Genomic DNA, 16,927 nt, shown 5'->3' on the forward strand with positions numbered 1-16,927 from the left:
GGTAAAAATAAAAAACACCAAAAAATATTACCTATACCCACCAAGTCAGTCAAGGTTCATTATGCCATGTTTATATGGCGGTAACCAATCTCAATGTTTTTTAATCTGGCAGAGTGCCAATCACATTTATGAAACAGTTTATTTTGATTAGCCTTTTTATTCACTTCTTAAATTACTCAAAATTCAGTAGGACAGTATAATTTAAACAGCGTATTTCAAAACAAGCTGCATTAATAAGGCTGAGGACAACAATCAGCTGTCAAAACAAGTAAATAGCCTTTCTTTGGCCTAATACACAATCACTTCACTACAAAAAAAAATTTGCTAAGACAGACTCATTTAACTAAAACAGAGAGGCTGCAAATTTCAGTTTAAGTGTCCTTTGAAAGAACAAGTTTATGTTATCTTTCATTTGTTATTTTAGCGGAGAATAACAGGGTGTGATGGGGCTCCATGCTCACACTCCTATTTGGGAGCCTCTTGAACCCACCATCATAGATAACATTACCGAGATGAGCCACAAATGAGGACATACACAAACACCAAAGGGTTTGTGTAACAGTGCACATGTGCTTTTATTAATACTGTATTATCCAAAAACAAATAGTGCAGTGCTCAAAAGTCTTCAATAAATAAATACATAAATAAATAATCTAATAAAAACATGATCGTTGGAAGTTAAAACCATTTCAATAAATAATCTTGTAAAATCAAGGTTAAAACTCATAGGCAGGAAACTGTCCTTTAAAACTCAGCTCATGGCGCAACCCTTTAAAAACTGACATCTCCTCAGCTTATCTCTTACAAGGAACAACAACAGAGAAGAAGATGCCCATCTGACAAGCACAGCCTACCATCTTTTCCAGGTTTGGGTCCATACTGCTGCATGGCTCCCAGCTGGGCACCCCATCGGAATCTCCTCGCCTCAAAGCTCGAGTCCCTGCAGCCATCTGTGGCCCCAACTGGACTCCTTATCTGAGCCTTCCCAATTCCAACTGCCTTTTCTGGACTTGCGCGGTCTGTCTTCTGCCTCTCTTATTTGCTTGCTTGCTCGTACTAGGCTTTCTCCACCTTTCTGCCAGCTTCTCTCCATTCTTCTTTTCCCTCATTCTTTCGTGTCAATTCTTTTGCTGTTCTTTTATTCCTTTCTTTCATTCTTTTTGCTTTGCCGTGCCTACTCATACCTTCTATGCTGCTGTGGATGCAGCACCTCAATCGGGGACCACGAAAAGCCAATGGAGCAAAGACACACAGTACCAAACCCAAACGTGCAGGTGTGCTCCATCTCAACTACCCCACCAATCTCCCACAGCCACGCAAGCATGCACACCCACAGAGACTGAGATGGCTACCATCTGCAAAGCTGCAAACCCTCCATTACACACAGGGGTTACAATATTAACTGCTATATAGAACTCTTTCAGATGTTTAGTTGATTGCATGCAGGCACAGGTATTTACAGTGAGGTTAAGTCATGACTGGGAAGTGCTCCTCATGTGCTTTCCACCAAATAACAGATTTTGCCCGGCGTTGACATCTTCATGCGAGTATGAAACAAGAACTGCATACAAAGCAGCTCCTTTTCTTTGGAATTGTAGAATAGCTGAAACGATTTCCCAGGTTTTGCCACTTGCCACGTTGTGGTAGTATTGCCTAGTATTGCTTAGTAAGCAATGTACTTTAAAACAACTTTGTTTGCAACTCCCCGACATGTTGCTTTTTAGTAATTTTTTTCTTTTTCAACCACAAACCTCTGCTTTGACCATTACATAAAGCAAAACATATAGTTGCTATACATATACTACAGATTGCAATGTTCAATTTGTATATATTTTGTAAAAATACCCTCGGGCAACAGCATGCAAACTAAGACCACTTCTCCTAGTGTTTAGCTTTGCACAGAGCAGTTAATGTCCATCTTTCCCTGAAGTAACAACTCTGGTCTCTAAGGTCAGGTTTATATTTCACCTGACACGACGTGCGCCTGTGGATGCAACTGCTACACATGCATTGTACTGTTTATACTTGTGCACATACTTTACGTAAACCTGGAAGATTCCACCAGGTGGCAGTGCGAGATATCATCACGGTGAGAACAGGTTTGGCTTCGCTGTGTTGTGAATTGCTCAAAACACCCATTAAAAATTCTGAGGACACCTTGCCACAATATCTCTGAAAAGGATGGAAGCTTAGTGATTACATCCATCAGTCCAGGGAAGCACCCATTCCAGCTAGCATTGGGCACGAGGCAGAAACAATCCCTGGATGAGGCATTAACCAATCGCAAAGTGAATGCAAGCTCTTGTGTACACTAGTGTCATTTTAGCATCACCAAATCCCCAAACAGGCATATCTTTAGAAGAAAACCAGAGTTCACTGTGGAAAACTACCAGGAAAACATGCAAACTCCAGATAGAGAACACCAGGGACACGACTCTCCATGAGAGACAGCAGTGCGCCTTCTCCGCCACCTTGCCGCCCCCACATACTGTATCTAATTATTAACTGTATACATTATTTAAATGAAGTTGCCGATTTTTTTGTAATATACATAGTTTAATACATTTCATCATGAAAGCGATATCAAGTATAAATCTAAGGATTCTAAATGTGTAGAGAGCTGGATTATCATAAATTTAATTTATTCTGTCTGGCGATTGCTGCTTGTTCAATGCAGGAGGAAGCCCCAGAAGCAAGTAGCAATTAACAACTGGGTTAGTTTTAAAATGATGTTTACAATGGCCTACTTCAATGACAAAATAAAGTACAAGATTAAAACGGACATTTTGAGATTCAAGCTGAAATTTCCACTTTAATCACATATTTTCACTGTGTTTTCAACTTTATTTCTCTGTAGCTCAAAAATGCCGCAATACATTCTGATGCTGTTGTGAAGGTGCAAAATAAAAAAAAATAAAAAAAGGATGGCACAAAAAGAGGGTGTGAGACCTTTAAACTGTATTGTGTCATTACGATGGGGAATAAGGGACACTTGAATATAAAAGCACCACAAATGCATTTGTATGTCTGCATTTTGCTTCACCACATCGAACCATTCATCAAACATCCACACTTTGTCACATGCAGATAGTAAACAGAAACTCTAATGTCACATTCCGACTTTATCACACTGCGCCACCCACTTTTTTTCTTCACCCGTGGACGCACGTCTTCCCTGTGACCCACAGGCAATACACAGTCCCAAGACACACCTGCAACACCAAACACTCTTCTTCTCTCCTCTACCACCACTCATCCTGAAGCTCAGTTCTCCTCCTCCCAACTCCGGCTATTGAGTGGTGGTGGCTGGCCCTTTTTAAAGCCCACCCGGAAGCGTTCCAGGTGCTTGACCACCTGCTCCTAATTGCACTTCCGGGTGGGGCTGAAGATTCGTCCAGCCATGCTGCTGATTCCATGCAGCTCCCCCTAGTGGCCATCCAAGCCCCCAACCAGGCTGTGGAGGACTCCATCTCCTGTGGAGTCATGCGACAGACTGGGGGATCACCAAGTGTCCCAGGTGAGGTATTGAGCTGTCCATGGTTGCTCCCCTGGAACAGATACAGCAGGGGCGTCCTTGCCGGGCATGGGACCTGGCTGTCCGCCACAACAGTCATATGAAAAAGTTTGGGAACCCCTCTTAATTCTTTGGATTTTTGTTTATCATTGGCTGAGCTTTCAAAGGAGCAACTTCCTTTGAATATATGACATGCCTAATAGAAACAGTAGCATTTCAGCAGTGACAAAGTTTATTGGATTAACACAAAATTTGCAATATGCATCATAACAAAATTAGACAGGTGCATAAATTTGGGCACCACCAATAGAGATTACATCAATACTTAGTTGAGCCTTCTTTTGCAAATATAACAGCTTCTAGACACCTCCTATAGCCTTTCATGAGTGTCTGGATTCTGGATGGAGGTATTTTTGACCATTCTTCCATACAAAATCTCTCCAGCTCAGTTAAATTTGATGGCTGCCGAGCATGGACAGCCTGCTTCAAATCATCCCATAGATTTTCGATGATATTCAAGTCAGGGGACTGTGACGGCTATTCCAGAACATTGTACTTCTCCCTCCACATGAATGCCTTTGTAGATTTCAAACTGTGTTTTGGGTCATTGTCTTGTTGGAATATCAAACCCCTGCGTAACTTCAACTTTGTGACTGATGCTTGAACAGTATCCTGAAGAACTTTTTGATACTGGGTTGAACTCATCCGACCCTCGACTTCAACAAGGACCCCAGTCCCTGAACTAGCCACACAGCATGATGGAACCTCCACCAAATTTCACAGTTGGTAATAGGTGTTTTTCTTGGAATACGGTGTTCTTCTTCCGCCATGCAAAGCACTTTTTGTTATGACCAAATAACTCAATTTTTGTCTCATCAGTCCAAATCCCTTTGTTCCAAAATGAATCTGGCTTGTCTAAATGAGTACTGTATTTGCATTACAACAGGTGACTCTGTTTGTGGCGCAAGTGCGGAAAGGGCTTCTTTCTCATCACCCTGCCATACAGATGTTCTGTGTGCAAATTGCACTGAATTGTAGAACAATGTACAGATAGACCATCTGCAGCAAGATATTCTTGCATGTCTTTGGAGATGATCTGTGGGTTGTCTGTAACCATTCTCACAATCCTGCGCATATGCTGCTCCTCTATTTTTCTTGGCCTGCCAGACCTTGGTTTAACAGCAACTGTGCCTGTGGCCTTCCATTTCTTGATTACATTCCTTACAGTTGAAACTGACTGTTTAAACCTCTGAGATAGCATTTTGCAGCCTTCCCCTAAACCATAATACTGAACAATCTTTGTTTTCACATCTTTTCAGAGTTGCTTTGAGGATCCCATGCTGTCACTCTTCAGAGGAGAGTCCAAGGGAAGCACAACTTGCAATTGACCACCTTAAATACCTTTTCTCATGATTGGACACACCTGTCTATGAAGTTCAAGGCTTAATGAGCTAATCCAACCAATTTGGTGTTGCAAGTAATCAGTATTGAACAGTTACATGCATTCAAATCAGAAAAATTACAAGGGTACCCACATTTTTTCACATTTGATTTAATTTCATACAACTAAATACTGCTTCACTAAAAATCTTTGTTCGGAAAACACCCCAGTACTCAGATGTTCCTAGGAAATGAAAGACATACCTCTGTTATCTTTTTTATTGAAAGAAGAGTAAATTATTATGCAGGCCGAGTGGGGTTCCCAAACTTTTTCATATGACTGGATGGTACTACAGAAAACAAGGAATGCCGTGTTAAACTACTGTATAATTGAGCTCTTTCTGCAGAGCAACCAACATTTAAAATGGATAAGAAAATGTGCACTTGGTCTAAATAAAACATTTGCCATTAATTGCAACAATTTCATTTAATTTTCTTGAGGTATTTTTTACAATGCCAGAATGTTCAGCTGCTGAATGAAAACAGCTTTGTGTCAGATCTATGATTTGTTTTTTTGAATCCGTAACTTTTTGCCACAGGATATAGCCTGGGTCATAGGACTCCAAAGATTATCCTGAAAGCAACTGGCTTTATGTGGGAAGGACACCATCACACAGCACACCCAACACTCACACTCACTCACAATAAACACAAAGCAAACAGAAGAAGTGTGGAAGACTATTCAAACTCCATGAAGAGGGACAATAGCCAGGAAATAAACATGTCTCCAAATGTTGTAAAACAGCAATGTCATCAATGGCACCACTTACTGTCCATGTCCAAGAACACATTTTTTCAAAACAATAAGAATGGAAAAGAATAACACGCCTTTATTCTGGTGATCTACATTTCATTTAAGCAATTATTAAAAAAAAAAAAACACACACACACTTAGCTCTGCAAGGTCAATATTTCAATCTCAGAATTCTAGTCATTTATATTTGTAAAATTCACAAAAACAGAAAACTGAATTGTAGTTACTTATAACATGGAAAAAGTGCTTAAATATATGAAGCCTGTCCAGAAACCTACAAATATAATGTGTGTTAACATTTAGAATGCTTTTGTAAATGAAAATAATTGAACAATCCATTTTCTAATATTTCAAATCAAGGTGATACCATTTATCTGCCAGTTGCTATGAACATATAACCATGTGGCTGGCTGCCCATCCATCTGTCCACTTTCCAAATCTGATTGTGCAGATAATGAATTGCAGCAAGCAAATGCCTGTTCAAGTAGATTCAGTTGCATATCAAGAATCAGTTATGCTTGTGATGTTATCCCATTACAGATCACACATATGCATGTAACTACATTTACACAGTACCATGTAACCAGAAAGCATGTCTCAAAATTAAAAGAAAACAGTATTTATCAAATGACAGACTGTACACTGAAAATATCAAAATTAAACTTAAACTCATGGTAAAGAAAAAAAAAACTAAACAATAGCTTGAAAAATCCCTAATTTTATTTTTGATTTTCCCTTTTTGGTGCATTCTGGTGAAGGTTGCCAGGACAACAGGCTGAGCAGTACTGACTAAGCTTTCCTTTCTACAATAACCTCCTGAGGAATTACAACTCCTCTGGCAACATTCTGAACATCTCCCTGTGCTCTAAGGGTATTTTTTCCAATACCCCCCTCATGGAATTACAATCCTGGTACATCTCCACTAGATCACTACAGACAGCTCCTGCCAATTTAGAGCAGATTTGCTCCAAAATGTTTTTCTCAATCATAGAAATTTAGAGCAGATTTGCTCCAAAATGATTTTCTCAATCATAGAAACAGAGCCCAAAGATAATCATTTTTTTCTTCACAAATCACAGTCCTTTGCCACAGGCAAAGATAGGAATGTTCTTTGTTAAGTCTCACTTCAGAAAGTATTTGCAGTACAGTACCCACAGTCCAGCTGCTCTAACATAAATGTGGAAGTCAGTTCCATAAAGCCCAATATCTCTGTTCAAAATAAAGACTAAAAGGAGTTAAAAAACTTTGCCATATGATAAAACCCATTACCCACACCATAACAGATCAAGCTATAACTGAAGGAAAGGATCAGTTACACTCCAATCATTCGGCCATCAATCCAAGTCGGAGGATTTTTACTACAAAAGACTTGATCAGTGATTGGTAAACTGGGAAATTACAAAAACAGATTTTTTTCAGTACCTGCCTTTTTTTTTTTTTTTTAAACAATAATTTAGTTGTAGTGCTCCTTTATGCAAGGTATTACAATATAGTTACACTAGGCATGTCTGATTTTTGTTAACATTCTGTAAACAAAGAGCAGTTAGGCATAGTTCATCAGAGAGAAACCTGGAATATTAGCGTTTACATTAAAGAAAGAGGAATTATAAACAGTGTTTATAAACACTTTATATCAATTTATAAAAAAGAAAAAGGAATCAGAAGTAGTCATGTTCAATTAGACAAAGAGCAAAAAAGTTACTTTAATTAATTCATAACCTTTATATTATGTTGTTTAATTAAACTGAGCAGTGTTGTCTGAGTTTGGATGGCGAGTGAGCTGGAGTTAAGCACAGCGGAACAATAAGAGATAAAGAAGAATGTGAAATAGCTGCTTAGTAAACAATAGACTTGTAATCTCAACAGAAAAATGTGTCCATTTTATTTGTAAACGAGTTAATCATATTAGCCATGTATATTCTTGATAAACATCTTATGAAAACTGGACAGATTTTTAACAAGTACTGCATAATTAAAATGGCAATCCCCATTTATAATTACATTTCAATTAGGACTGTCTAGCTAGTACACGGGTAGGGGAGAGGAGAAAAAACCTGTATAAATACAGTAAATATATGCAGTCATGCACCAACGTATGGCTCCATTTGAAACTGGCCATTTGACCATATGTTGGTCACAAGTGCAAAGGTCATTGCAACTGAAGCTATTTCAGTCTGGTATGGGTCACCTGTATGAATACTTCAACTGCCTATACAGAATAGCACAAACTGATCTTCAAGTCTCAGCGATTACATGCATTGTCCATGTAAGGCAGAGTTTATCGACCACTGGATTGTGGCACTGGTGGGTCTAGGGTTGCCATTGTTGGTTTACAAGTGGGTTACAGAGGATCACCTAAGTCAGAGTTTCTCAACCATGGAATTGACTGTCAGTGCTGTACAACATTTTTTACCCCGTTTTTAAGTGAATTTGTTTCATCAAGGGGACCCCCAATCATGTTCATTTCACCAAGATGGCAGCTTGCAAGTGCTGCTAGTGGGTCGTCAATGAATTTAAAATGGCATAACTGGGGTGCAGGACAATAAAGTTTGAGAAGCACTAGTGAAAGAAAGTCGGTGCAGTCTGAATGCATAAAAATTACCCACATGAAGGAGCGCCAATCAAAACAAACCCTAAAGAGAAAGAAAACATTATTATTATTTCAGTGTTTCATAATACTAAAAACAACACAAAAGGAGTCATTACTGCGGCTGGTTTTAGCAATTTCTAGAATATTAACCTATTGTTTTCCTATGACCCCCTTTCTTAAGCTGTAGAGCAATTAATGATTAAAACCTGTAAGTGCCTGTATATTTAAATTTAAGCTATGTTTAGCTGCCAATATTAAATAGCTGAACCAGTGTATGAGAGTATTGTTTTCTGTTATGCAAATGGTGAAAACTACCTTTTTTTTTTAATTAAGCCTTGTTTCAGAGTAAGTGCATTACAGAAGAAATTAAACAATATGACAGCTTGTAATTATCAGAATAGTCATTCCATGTCAAATCAACCGAATTTCCAGAAATCCCATGCACTTCGGTCTCAAAAAATTCTGAAAAAAGTACTAGGTGTATCCATTTTGTGCAGGAGACACCCTGTAAAATTATTCTGATGCAATATTTTCCAAGATACAGCCAATTTTGTGATGGGAGAGGGTGTTAAATTTGACACCGTTTTATTTTTTCCCATCAATTTCACAAGACCAGATCCCAAGAACTAAACTACCCAGCAGACTCAAATTTTACATACAGGTACCTTTATATATAGTATGCAATGAAATTAAAGTGTTTGGTCCAGATGACACCAGTTGGTAACAGCAGTCCTTCAAAAATGGGGAAAAAAATATTTTGTGTCTTTGGCTTTACAACAGCTGTTTGAATTATCATTAAATACAACACTACTTATAATGAAATGTTAACATCTTGGTATTGATGCAGTAGAATGCGACCCATTTCATTTCTGTTTTAATCGAGGTGTAGGCATGTATGCCTTTGAGATAAAGATGGTACCGCCTCCCACTGACCATTGTAAGTGCACTAAGCAGTGCAATGACACACTGCAATAGCACCCAACAAATATCGTCTCCAGAGGACCAATGGAAAGACTTTGTAGGATAGTCTAGATGCATGAAACATATATCCGATTCAGTTTCACTCTTGTCAAAAACGAAAAAAAAAAAAATAAAAAAAAATCACACCATTCCAACATTTTTCATCATACATGCACCCAACATAGCCTCCAACTGGACACTGGTCTAATGCAAGGGATGCATCTGATCCATCAGGACTGTGATTGTGAGGGCAGGATTTCAGCTGCTGCTTCAGTGGTGAATATTCGTACAGTCTGTTGACTGTTTTCACCAGACACCTCATTGACTTTGAGCTTGCCATCTTCTGTAAGGATGTAACAGTGGTATTCTCGAGTACCAGGTACTCTTTTGGCCACAGAGAATCACATTCTCTGTTCAGCAACATGTAGTCGGACATGGTCATTTGATATGAAAAAATGTTTGACATTTTTGATAACTTACTAATTGAAAACTCTAAGATTACCATTATTGACACTTGGCACATTCAGCCTATGTTTGGAAAGGAAAATAAACATGAAACATTTGCATAAGAAAAGCAAAGTTTATGTTTTGAGAATGAAGGGGTAATATACAGAATAAATGAAAAATGTTTTTAAAAATCATCTGCACATTCCCACATACCATGAGGGTGCTCTGAAACTGAAATCCAAAATTATTTTTTGGATTTGAGAGGTCTGCTGATAAATGAAAAGCAACTGTTCTGCATATACCTACATGCCTTTGATATGTGTGGAAAGAGAAGAAACATACTGCTTATTCAACAAAAGATATTCTAAAATGGCCTGAATTCATTTGGTGGTATCCTTAGAAAAGATCATAAATAATTGGATTAGAGTGATTTTTCAAACTAGCTGTTTTCTTCAATTAGTATCACACGTGTCTTTAATCATGTAGTCATTCTGTTTATTTAATTGGAGAAACATATTCACTGACTGTTTGGTATCTTCATGTGTCCCACATTGAATGTGGAACAAAGAAAGCAAAGGAGAGAATTGTCTGAGATTAGAAAGAACATTATAGACAAGCATGTTAAAGGCCAATGCTATAAAACCATCTTTGAGCAGCTTGAAGCTCTGAGCCACCAGTTGCAAAAAGTATTATTAAGAAGTTTAAGGTCTAAGGAGACTGAGGCTAGCCTCCTTGCACACAGCCGCAAGTGAAAAACATCAACCCCAGAATGGGAAGAATGACAGTGCGAATGTTAGACAAAAAGCCAAGGACAACTTCCAAAGAGATACAAGTGGAACTCCAACGTCAAGGTCCATCAGTATCTGAATGCACCATTCATTGCTTTTTGAGTAACAATGGACTCAATGGAAGACGACCCAGGACTCCACTGTTGAATGAAAAACTTAAACACCAGGGGCCTCATGTATAAACAGTGCGTACGCACAGAAATGTTGCGTAAGAACTTTTCCATGTTCAAATCGCGATGTATAAAACCTACGCACTTTTCCACGGTACCTCATACCTTGTAGTACACAAGTTCTCTGCTCAGTTTTGCAGAGTGGGGGCACCCAGTGTCAAAGCAGTGCTACTGCTCCTGTGTGGTTACACCTTATTTTCCTGAGGCAGCTTTATAAATACACTGAAACTAACCGCATATTGTTTATTAGTGTAACGCATCTGAATATAATTAACTTGTAACAATATAAATGGTCCACACAATGGTCAAACTATTCTAAATACCATAACTGCTTTAGCGTTGTTACTCTCACTGCACCTTCTTTCAGCTGCTCCCGTTAGGAGTTGCCACAGCGGATCATCTTTTTCCATATTACTCTCACTGCACCACTCTGAGTAATTATATCACTGTATCTGAGTGTGAATCACAGCAGCAGCTGATCAGAAAGATAATCATCGGTAAATAGCTTCAAGAATACGCTGTCTCAGCCACGGCAAAACGCTTCAAAGCCTTTCTTGTACAGACCTCGCGGTTCAGAAACAGTTTCATCCCAAGAACTATAAACGCACTCAATCAAGTGCTCCTTGTAGAACTGTTTGTTGAAAAACGTGGAAGCTGGAGTACGCACAGATTCCAGCATCTGGATTTTTCTGTGTGTAATCATATTTCAGCTTTTGTGCTTACGCCATGTTATAGTGCAAGTTCTACGCACGGCGTTATACATGAGGCCCCTGGAATTTTCTAGAATGCACATTGACAAAAATCTGGGAGAATGTATTTGGACAGATGAGACAAAACTGGAGCTTTTTGGCAAATCACATCAGATCTACATCTACAGACAAAAAAAATGAAGTTTTTAAAGTAAAGAACAGTACACCTACTGTGAAAATAGAAAAGGTGCTCAGTTATGCTTTGGGGCTATTTTGCTGCGTCTGGCACAGGGTGCCTGGAGTCTGTGCAATGTAATCTCAAGACTATCAAGACATTCTGGAGTACTACCCAGTGCTAGAAAGCTCTGTCTAAGTCGCAAGTCATGAATCCTCCAACAGGATAAAATATACAGCTAAAAGCCGCCAAAAATGGTTATGAACAAAAACCTTGGATTATTCTGAAGCAGCCTTCTATTAGCCTTGATTTGAATCCTATTGAATATCTGTAGAATGAATTGAAAAATGCAGTCTGAAGAATGCACCCTTTAAACTTGACACAGACTGAGCAGTTTGCTCAGAAAGAGTGGGTCAAACTACCTGTTCACAGGTGCAGAAGTCTCATTGAGAGCTACTTCACTTAATATTAATTTTAAGGTCCCAGCATTTTTGCCCATGATATTTTCGTTTGTATTATAATTTTTTTTTTAGATTTTATTAATTTTATTACAATCATTCCATACAAATCAATCAATTTTTACAAAAAGAAGAATTAAAAACAGGTCAACCCCCCACCCCTGAGAGAGTGAGCAAGGCCAATGGAATAAGATTTAAGGCTTGTAAACACACCTAAATTGAAAGTTTGATAAGCCAAAAGAGATGAATGGAGAAGAAAAAGAAATACAGAAATAATTGCTTCCTCTGTGCTTTAAGAGCTTATTTTAAAATATTACTGATTAGATCCTGCCATGTTTGGAAAAAAAATCTATAAAGATTGTCTAACTGAGTATTTGATATTTTTCAATTTCAAATAGTATAAAACATTGGCTTCCCACTGACTTAAAAGAGGAGAGTTTGGATTCTTCCAGTTTAGCAGAATAAGTCTGTGCGCCAAAAGTGTAGTGAATGCAATCACAGTTTGTTTGTCCTTCTCCACTTTAAACCCATCTGGAGGAACCCCAAGCACAGCTGTTAATGGGTTAGGAGCCTTGTGAGACCAAGGCTGTCTGAAAGGTAGTTAAAAATTTTGGTCCAGAATGATGTTAATTTGGTGCAGGGCCAGAACATGTGACCCAGAGGGGATGGGACTTGATTGCAGCGTTCACAGGTTGGATCTTGCCCTGGAAACATTTTGGAGAGTTTTAGACGAGACAGATGTGCTCGATATATAATTTTGAGTTGAATAATTGTATGCTTTGCGCATATGGAGCTCGAGTGAATTCTCTGCATTGCTACTTTCCACTCCTTTTCTGATATATTAATTGAGAGATCTTTTTCCCAGTGTCCTCTTGGATCTTTGAAAGGGAGGGACTGTAAAATGATTTTATATATTGCAGAGATGGTGTCTGAGTCCTTGAAATTGAGCAATATTTTTCCAGCATGGATGAGGGTGCAAGATGAGGAAAATCGGGAAGGTTCTGTTTAACAAAGTTCCTAATTTGAAGATAGTGAAAGAAATGTGTAGCTGGAATGTTAAATTTGGAATGTAATTGTTCATAGGATGCAAAGACGTTGTCTATATAAAGATCTCTAAGTAAGTTAATCCCAAATTTTTTCCAGATATTAAAAACTGCATATGTTTGCGAAGGTTGAAAGAGGTGGTTCTGTTGCAGAGGTGCCACAGATAAAAGATTTTACATCTTAAAATGCTTTCTACTTTGGTTCCATATTCTAAGTGAGTGAAGCACAATTGGGTTATTAGTATATTGCCGATAACTTGTATTTATTGGGGCACAGAGCAGGGAATATAAAGAAGTACTGCAGGATTTTATTTCTATTGCGGACCAAGCCTGTGTTTGTTCTTCTATTTGTGTCCAGGTTTTTATAGCTTGTATGTTTGCTGCCCAGTAATAAAACTGGAAGTTAGGTAGAGCCATGCCACCTTCTGCCTTTTGTCTTTGTAGGGTCGCTCTTTGGATACGTGGATGTTTTGAGTTCCAAATAAATGAGGTTATTGTTGAATCTAATTGCTTAAAAATGATTTATTGATGGATATTGGGATTTTTGAAATAAAAAAGAAGCTTAGGAAGAATATTCATCTTAACAGTGTTAATTCTTCCAGCTAGAGTGAGATGAAGGGTTGACCATCTATGCAAGTCTTGCTTAATTTTTTCCATGCAGACGGCGAAATTTTGTTGATAAAGAGCTTTATGTTTACTTGTGATGTTTACCCCTAGGTATTTAAACTGTTCTGCAATGATAAAAGGTAGGGTATCTAATATTATATGCTTGAGAATTCACTGGAAAGAGTACACTTTTATTCAGATTAATTCTGAGACCAGAGATCTTTTGAAATTCTGTGAGTGCTGTTAAGACTGCAGGCACAGAATTTTGTGGGTCTGATATATACAGTGCCATATCATCTGCATATAAATACATTTTCTGTTCCAGTCCTTCTCTGATAATCCCCTTTATCTGATCAGTATTTCGACAGTGTATTGCCAGTGGTTCAATGGCGATTGCAAACAGTAGCGGTGACAAGGGGCATCCTTGTCTGGTACCATGTTTTAGTTTAAAGTAGTCTGAACAAATGTTGCTGATACAAACTGAAGTTTCTGGATTGGTATACAGTAATTTGATCCATGCACAAATGTTCGGGCCAAACCTAAACTTCTCCAATGTAGTAAAAAGGTATTTCCATTCAATCATGTCAAATGCTTTTTCTGCATCCAATGATAATAATATTTCTGGGGTGTTTGATTTAGTTGGCGAGTATATTAATAATAATATTTCTTTGCATTTATATAGCACTTTTCTCACTACTCAAAGCGCTCAGCAATTACAGGTTAAGGGCCTTGCTCAAGGGCCCAACAGAGCAGTGTCCCTATTGGCATTTTACGGGATTTGAACAGGCAACTTTCCGATTACAAGTGCAGATCCCTAGCCTCAGAGCCATACATTAAATAGGCGTTGAAGATGTGTCAGCCCTTGATAAATCCCGTTTGATCTTGTGATATTACCAAAGGGAGCACTTTCTCCATCCTTCTAGCTATGATTTTTGAGAGTATTTTAACGTCATTATTCAAAAGTGAAATTGGTCTGTATGATGCACATTGTAATAAGTCCTTATTTTGTTTTGGAAAAACGGTGATTAATGCCTGGTGAAAAGTTTGAGGAAGAGTTTGATTGTCTCTGGCTTCTATAAATGTTGTTAATAGGAGGGGAGCTAGCTGAGCAGAGAATTTCTTATAAAAATCTGCAGGGTAGCCATCAGGGCCTGCTGATTTCCTGCCTTGAAGTGACTTTATAGCATCTAATAATTCTGATAGAGCCAGAGGTTTATCAAGTTCCTCCGCACTAAAAGTGTCTATTTGTTGTATCTGTAATGTATTAGATTGTGTATTGTCTTCTTTAAACTCAGTAGAATATAAGGATTTATAGTAGTCTCTAAATGTGTGCATTATATTTTTGTGGTCGATGATTTTGTCTCTGTTCGTGTTGGTGATTGCTGGAATTGCGTTGCGGACTTCTTGCTTGTGAATGTGTTGAGCTAAAAGCTTATTAGCTTTCTCTCCATGTTCATAGTAATGATGTCTGGATTTATAAATTAGTTGTTCAGTTTCTTTAGTTGTCAAGAGGTTTAGTTCTGAATGCAGAGCCTGCCTTTTCCTATGTAGAGCCTCACTTGGAAGCCTGGCATGTTCTTCATCTATTCTAGTAATTTTGCTTTTTAGCTCTGCTACTTTCTTGGTTTCTAATTTATTTCTGTGGGAAAGATATGAGATAATCTGTCCTCTTAAGAAGGCCTTAAGAGTTTCCCAGAGTATTCCTGCAGAAATCTCTGAGGATGTATTTGTCTCTAGGAAGAAACTGATTTGTTTGGATATAAATTCTGTACAATTCTCGTCTGCTAATAGAAGCGGGTTGAGACGCCATCTGCTATGTGAGGGTGTGGGGCATAGTAATTTTAGCTCCAAGATCAGAGGTGCATGGTCAGAAATAACAATAGCATCGTATTTGCAAGATTTAATCAAAGGCAAAAAATTATTATCTATAAAAAAATAATCAATTCTTGAGTAGCAATGATGTACTGGTGAGTAGAAAGAATATGTTCTTGAGTTTGGGTTTAAAAACCTCCAGGGTCTGATAAGTTGTGATCAGTTATAAACTTTGTAATTATCTTTGCAGTGTTAGATGTCGTCCCCCCTGTGGTAGAAGTCCTATCTAAGAGTGGATTTAAAACACAATTAAAGTCCCCAGCCATTATAATTTTATGAGTGTTCAGATTGGGAATGGATGCAAATAAATTTTGTATAAATTCCTTATCATCAACATTAGGTGCATAAGCATTTATCAAAATCATTTTACAGTTAGATAAGTCTCCCATGACCATCACATATCTCCCTTCAGGATCCAATACTACATCTGATGCTACAAATGAGACTGTTCTATGTATGAGAATTCCCACACCTCTAGTTTTCTTTGTAAAGCTAGAATGGAACATTTGGCCAGTCCAGTCCTTTTGCAGCCGGAACTGATCCTTGCTTAGTAAGTGGGTCTCCTGTAAAAATACTATTTTAGCATTTAAACCTGTTAGGTGAGAGAGTACTTTCTTTCTCTTTAATTGTGATTCAAGCCTTTAACATTCCAGCTCACAAGTTAACTGTCCCATCATGGAGACATTGATTCTGAATTTTTGATGTCATTTTATAGTCTTAACTGGAAGTGAGACAGCTTCAGCCTTAATTTCCTATTTCCCCAAGAGTTATTGCCATGCAGCCTATTATTACGTTGGTAGTTATAATTATAAAGATTAAAAGGATAGATTAGGTATAGATATAGCCTGCTCTCTTTCTCTCCCCCCCTTAACCCCCACCCTCCCCATGTGAGGCTAGACCCAACTTCACACAGTCCCGGTCCTCTGACATACCCAGAGACAGAGCACGTCCAAAGCAAAACAAGCCCCACGCAGCTGTGTTTTAGGATTAAAAGATAGAGATATCTATTACCAATATAGTCTAAATACTATATGCCTAAAATTTAATCATTAACAAACTATGAACTTAAAATATATATAATCTTCAGCAATCTTAATGTATTAAGATAATATACCCGGATAATAAACCCGGGGAATGGTGTTAGAAAGTGGTCCAGAATAAGCATAATAAGTCTTAATGCAATAATAGCAATAACAATAAACCAAGGGTATGATGTTGAACAGTCTCGTTTAGGGTAGAGAAAAAATAATTAGATAAGAAAAAAAAAAAATTAAGCACAAACGTCTATAACTGTAATTAAAACATAAACAGATAGCTGAGTAGTAATAATGAGGATATATAATGATAAAACCCGTATCTTAACAAATAGATCAGATAGTAGGTTATTTATCCTTTTCATATCAAGAACGGCTATGACTCAA

The 16,927-nt window shown here is 38.0% G+C and overlaps 1 protein-coding gene across 5 annotated transcripts in view; it reads right to left on the reverse strand.

Moving 5' to 3' along the window:
• Positions 1-16,927, reverse strand: part of pdlim7 (PDZ and LIM domain 7) — a 259,211-nt gene that overhangs the window by 203,665 nt on the left and 38,619 nt on the right. The gene's annotated exons all lie outside the window — the stretch shown is intronic.

Source organism: Polypterus senegalus, chromosome 13 (genome assembly GCF_016835505.1).
Source record: "Polypterus senegalus isolate Bchr_013 chromosome 13, ASM1683550v1, whole genome shotgun sequence".
In the NCBI taxonomy this organism is placed as follows: domain Eukaryota; kingdom Metazoa; phylum Chordata; class Cladistia; order Polypteriformes; family Polypteridae; genus Polypterus; species Polypterus senegalus.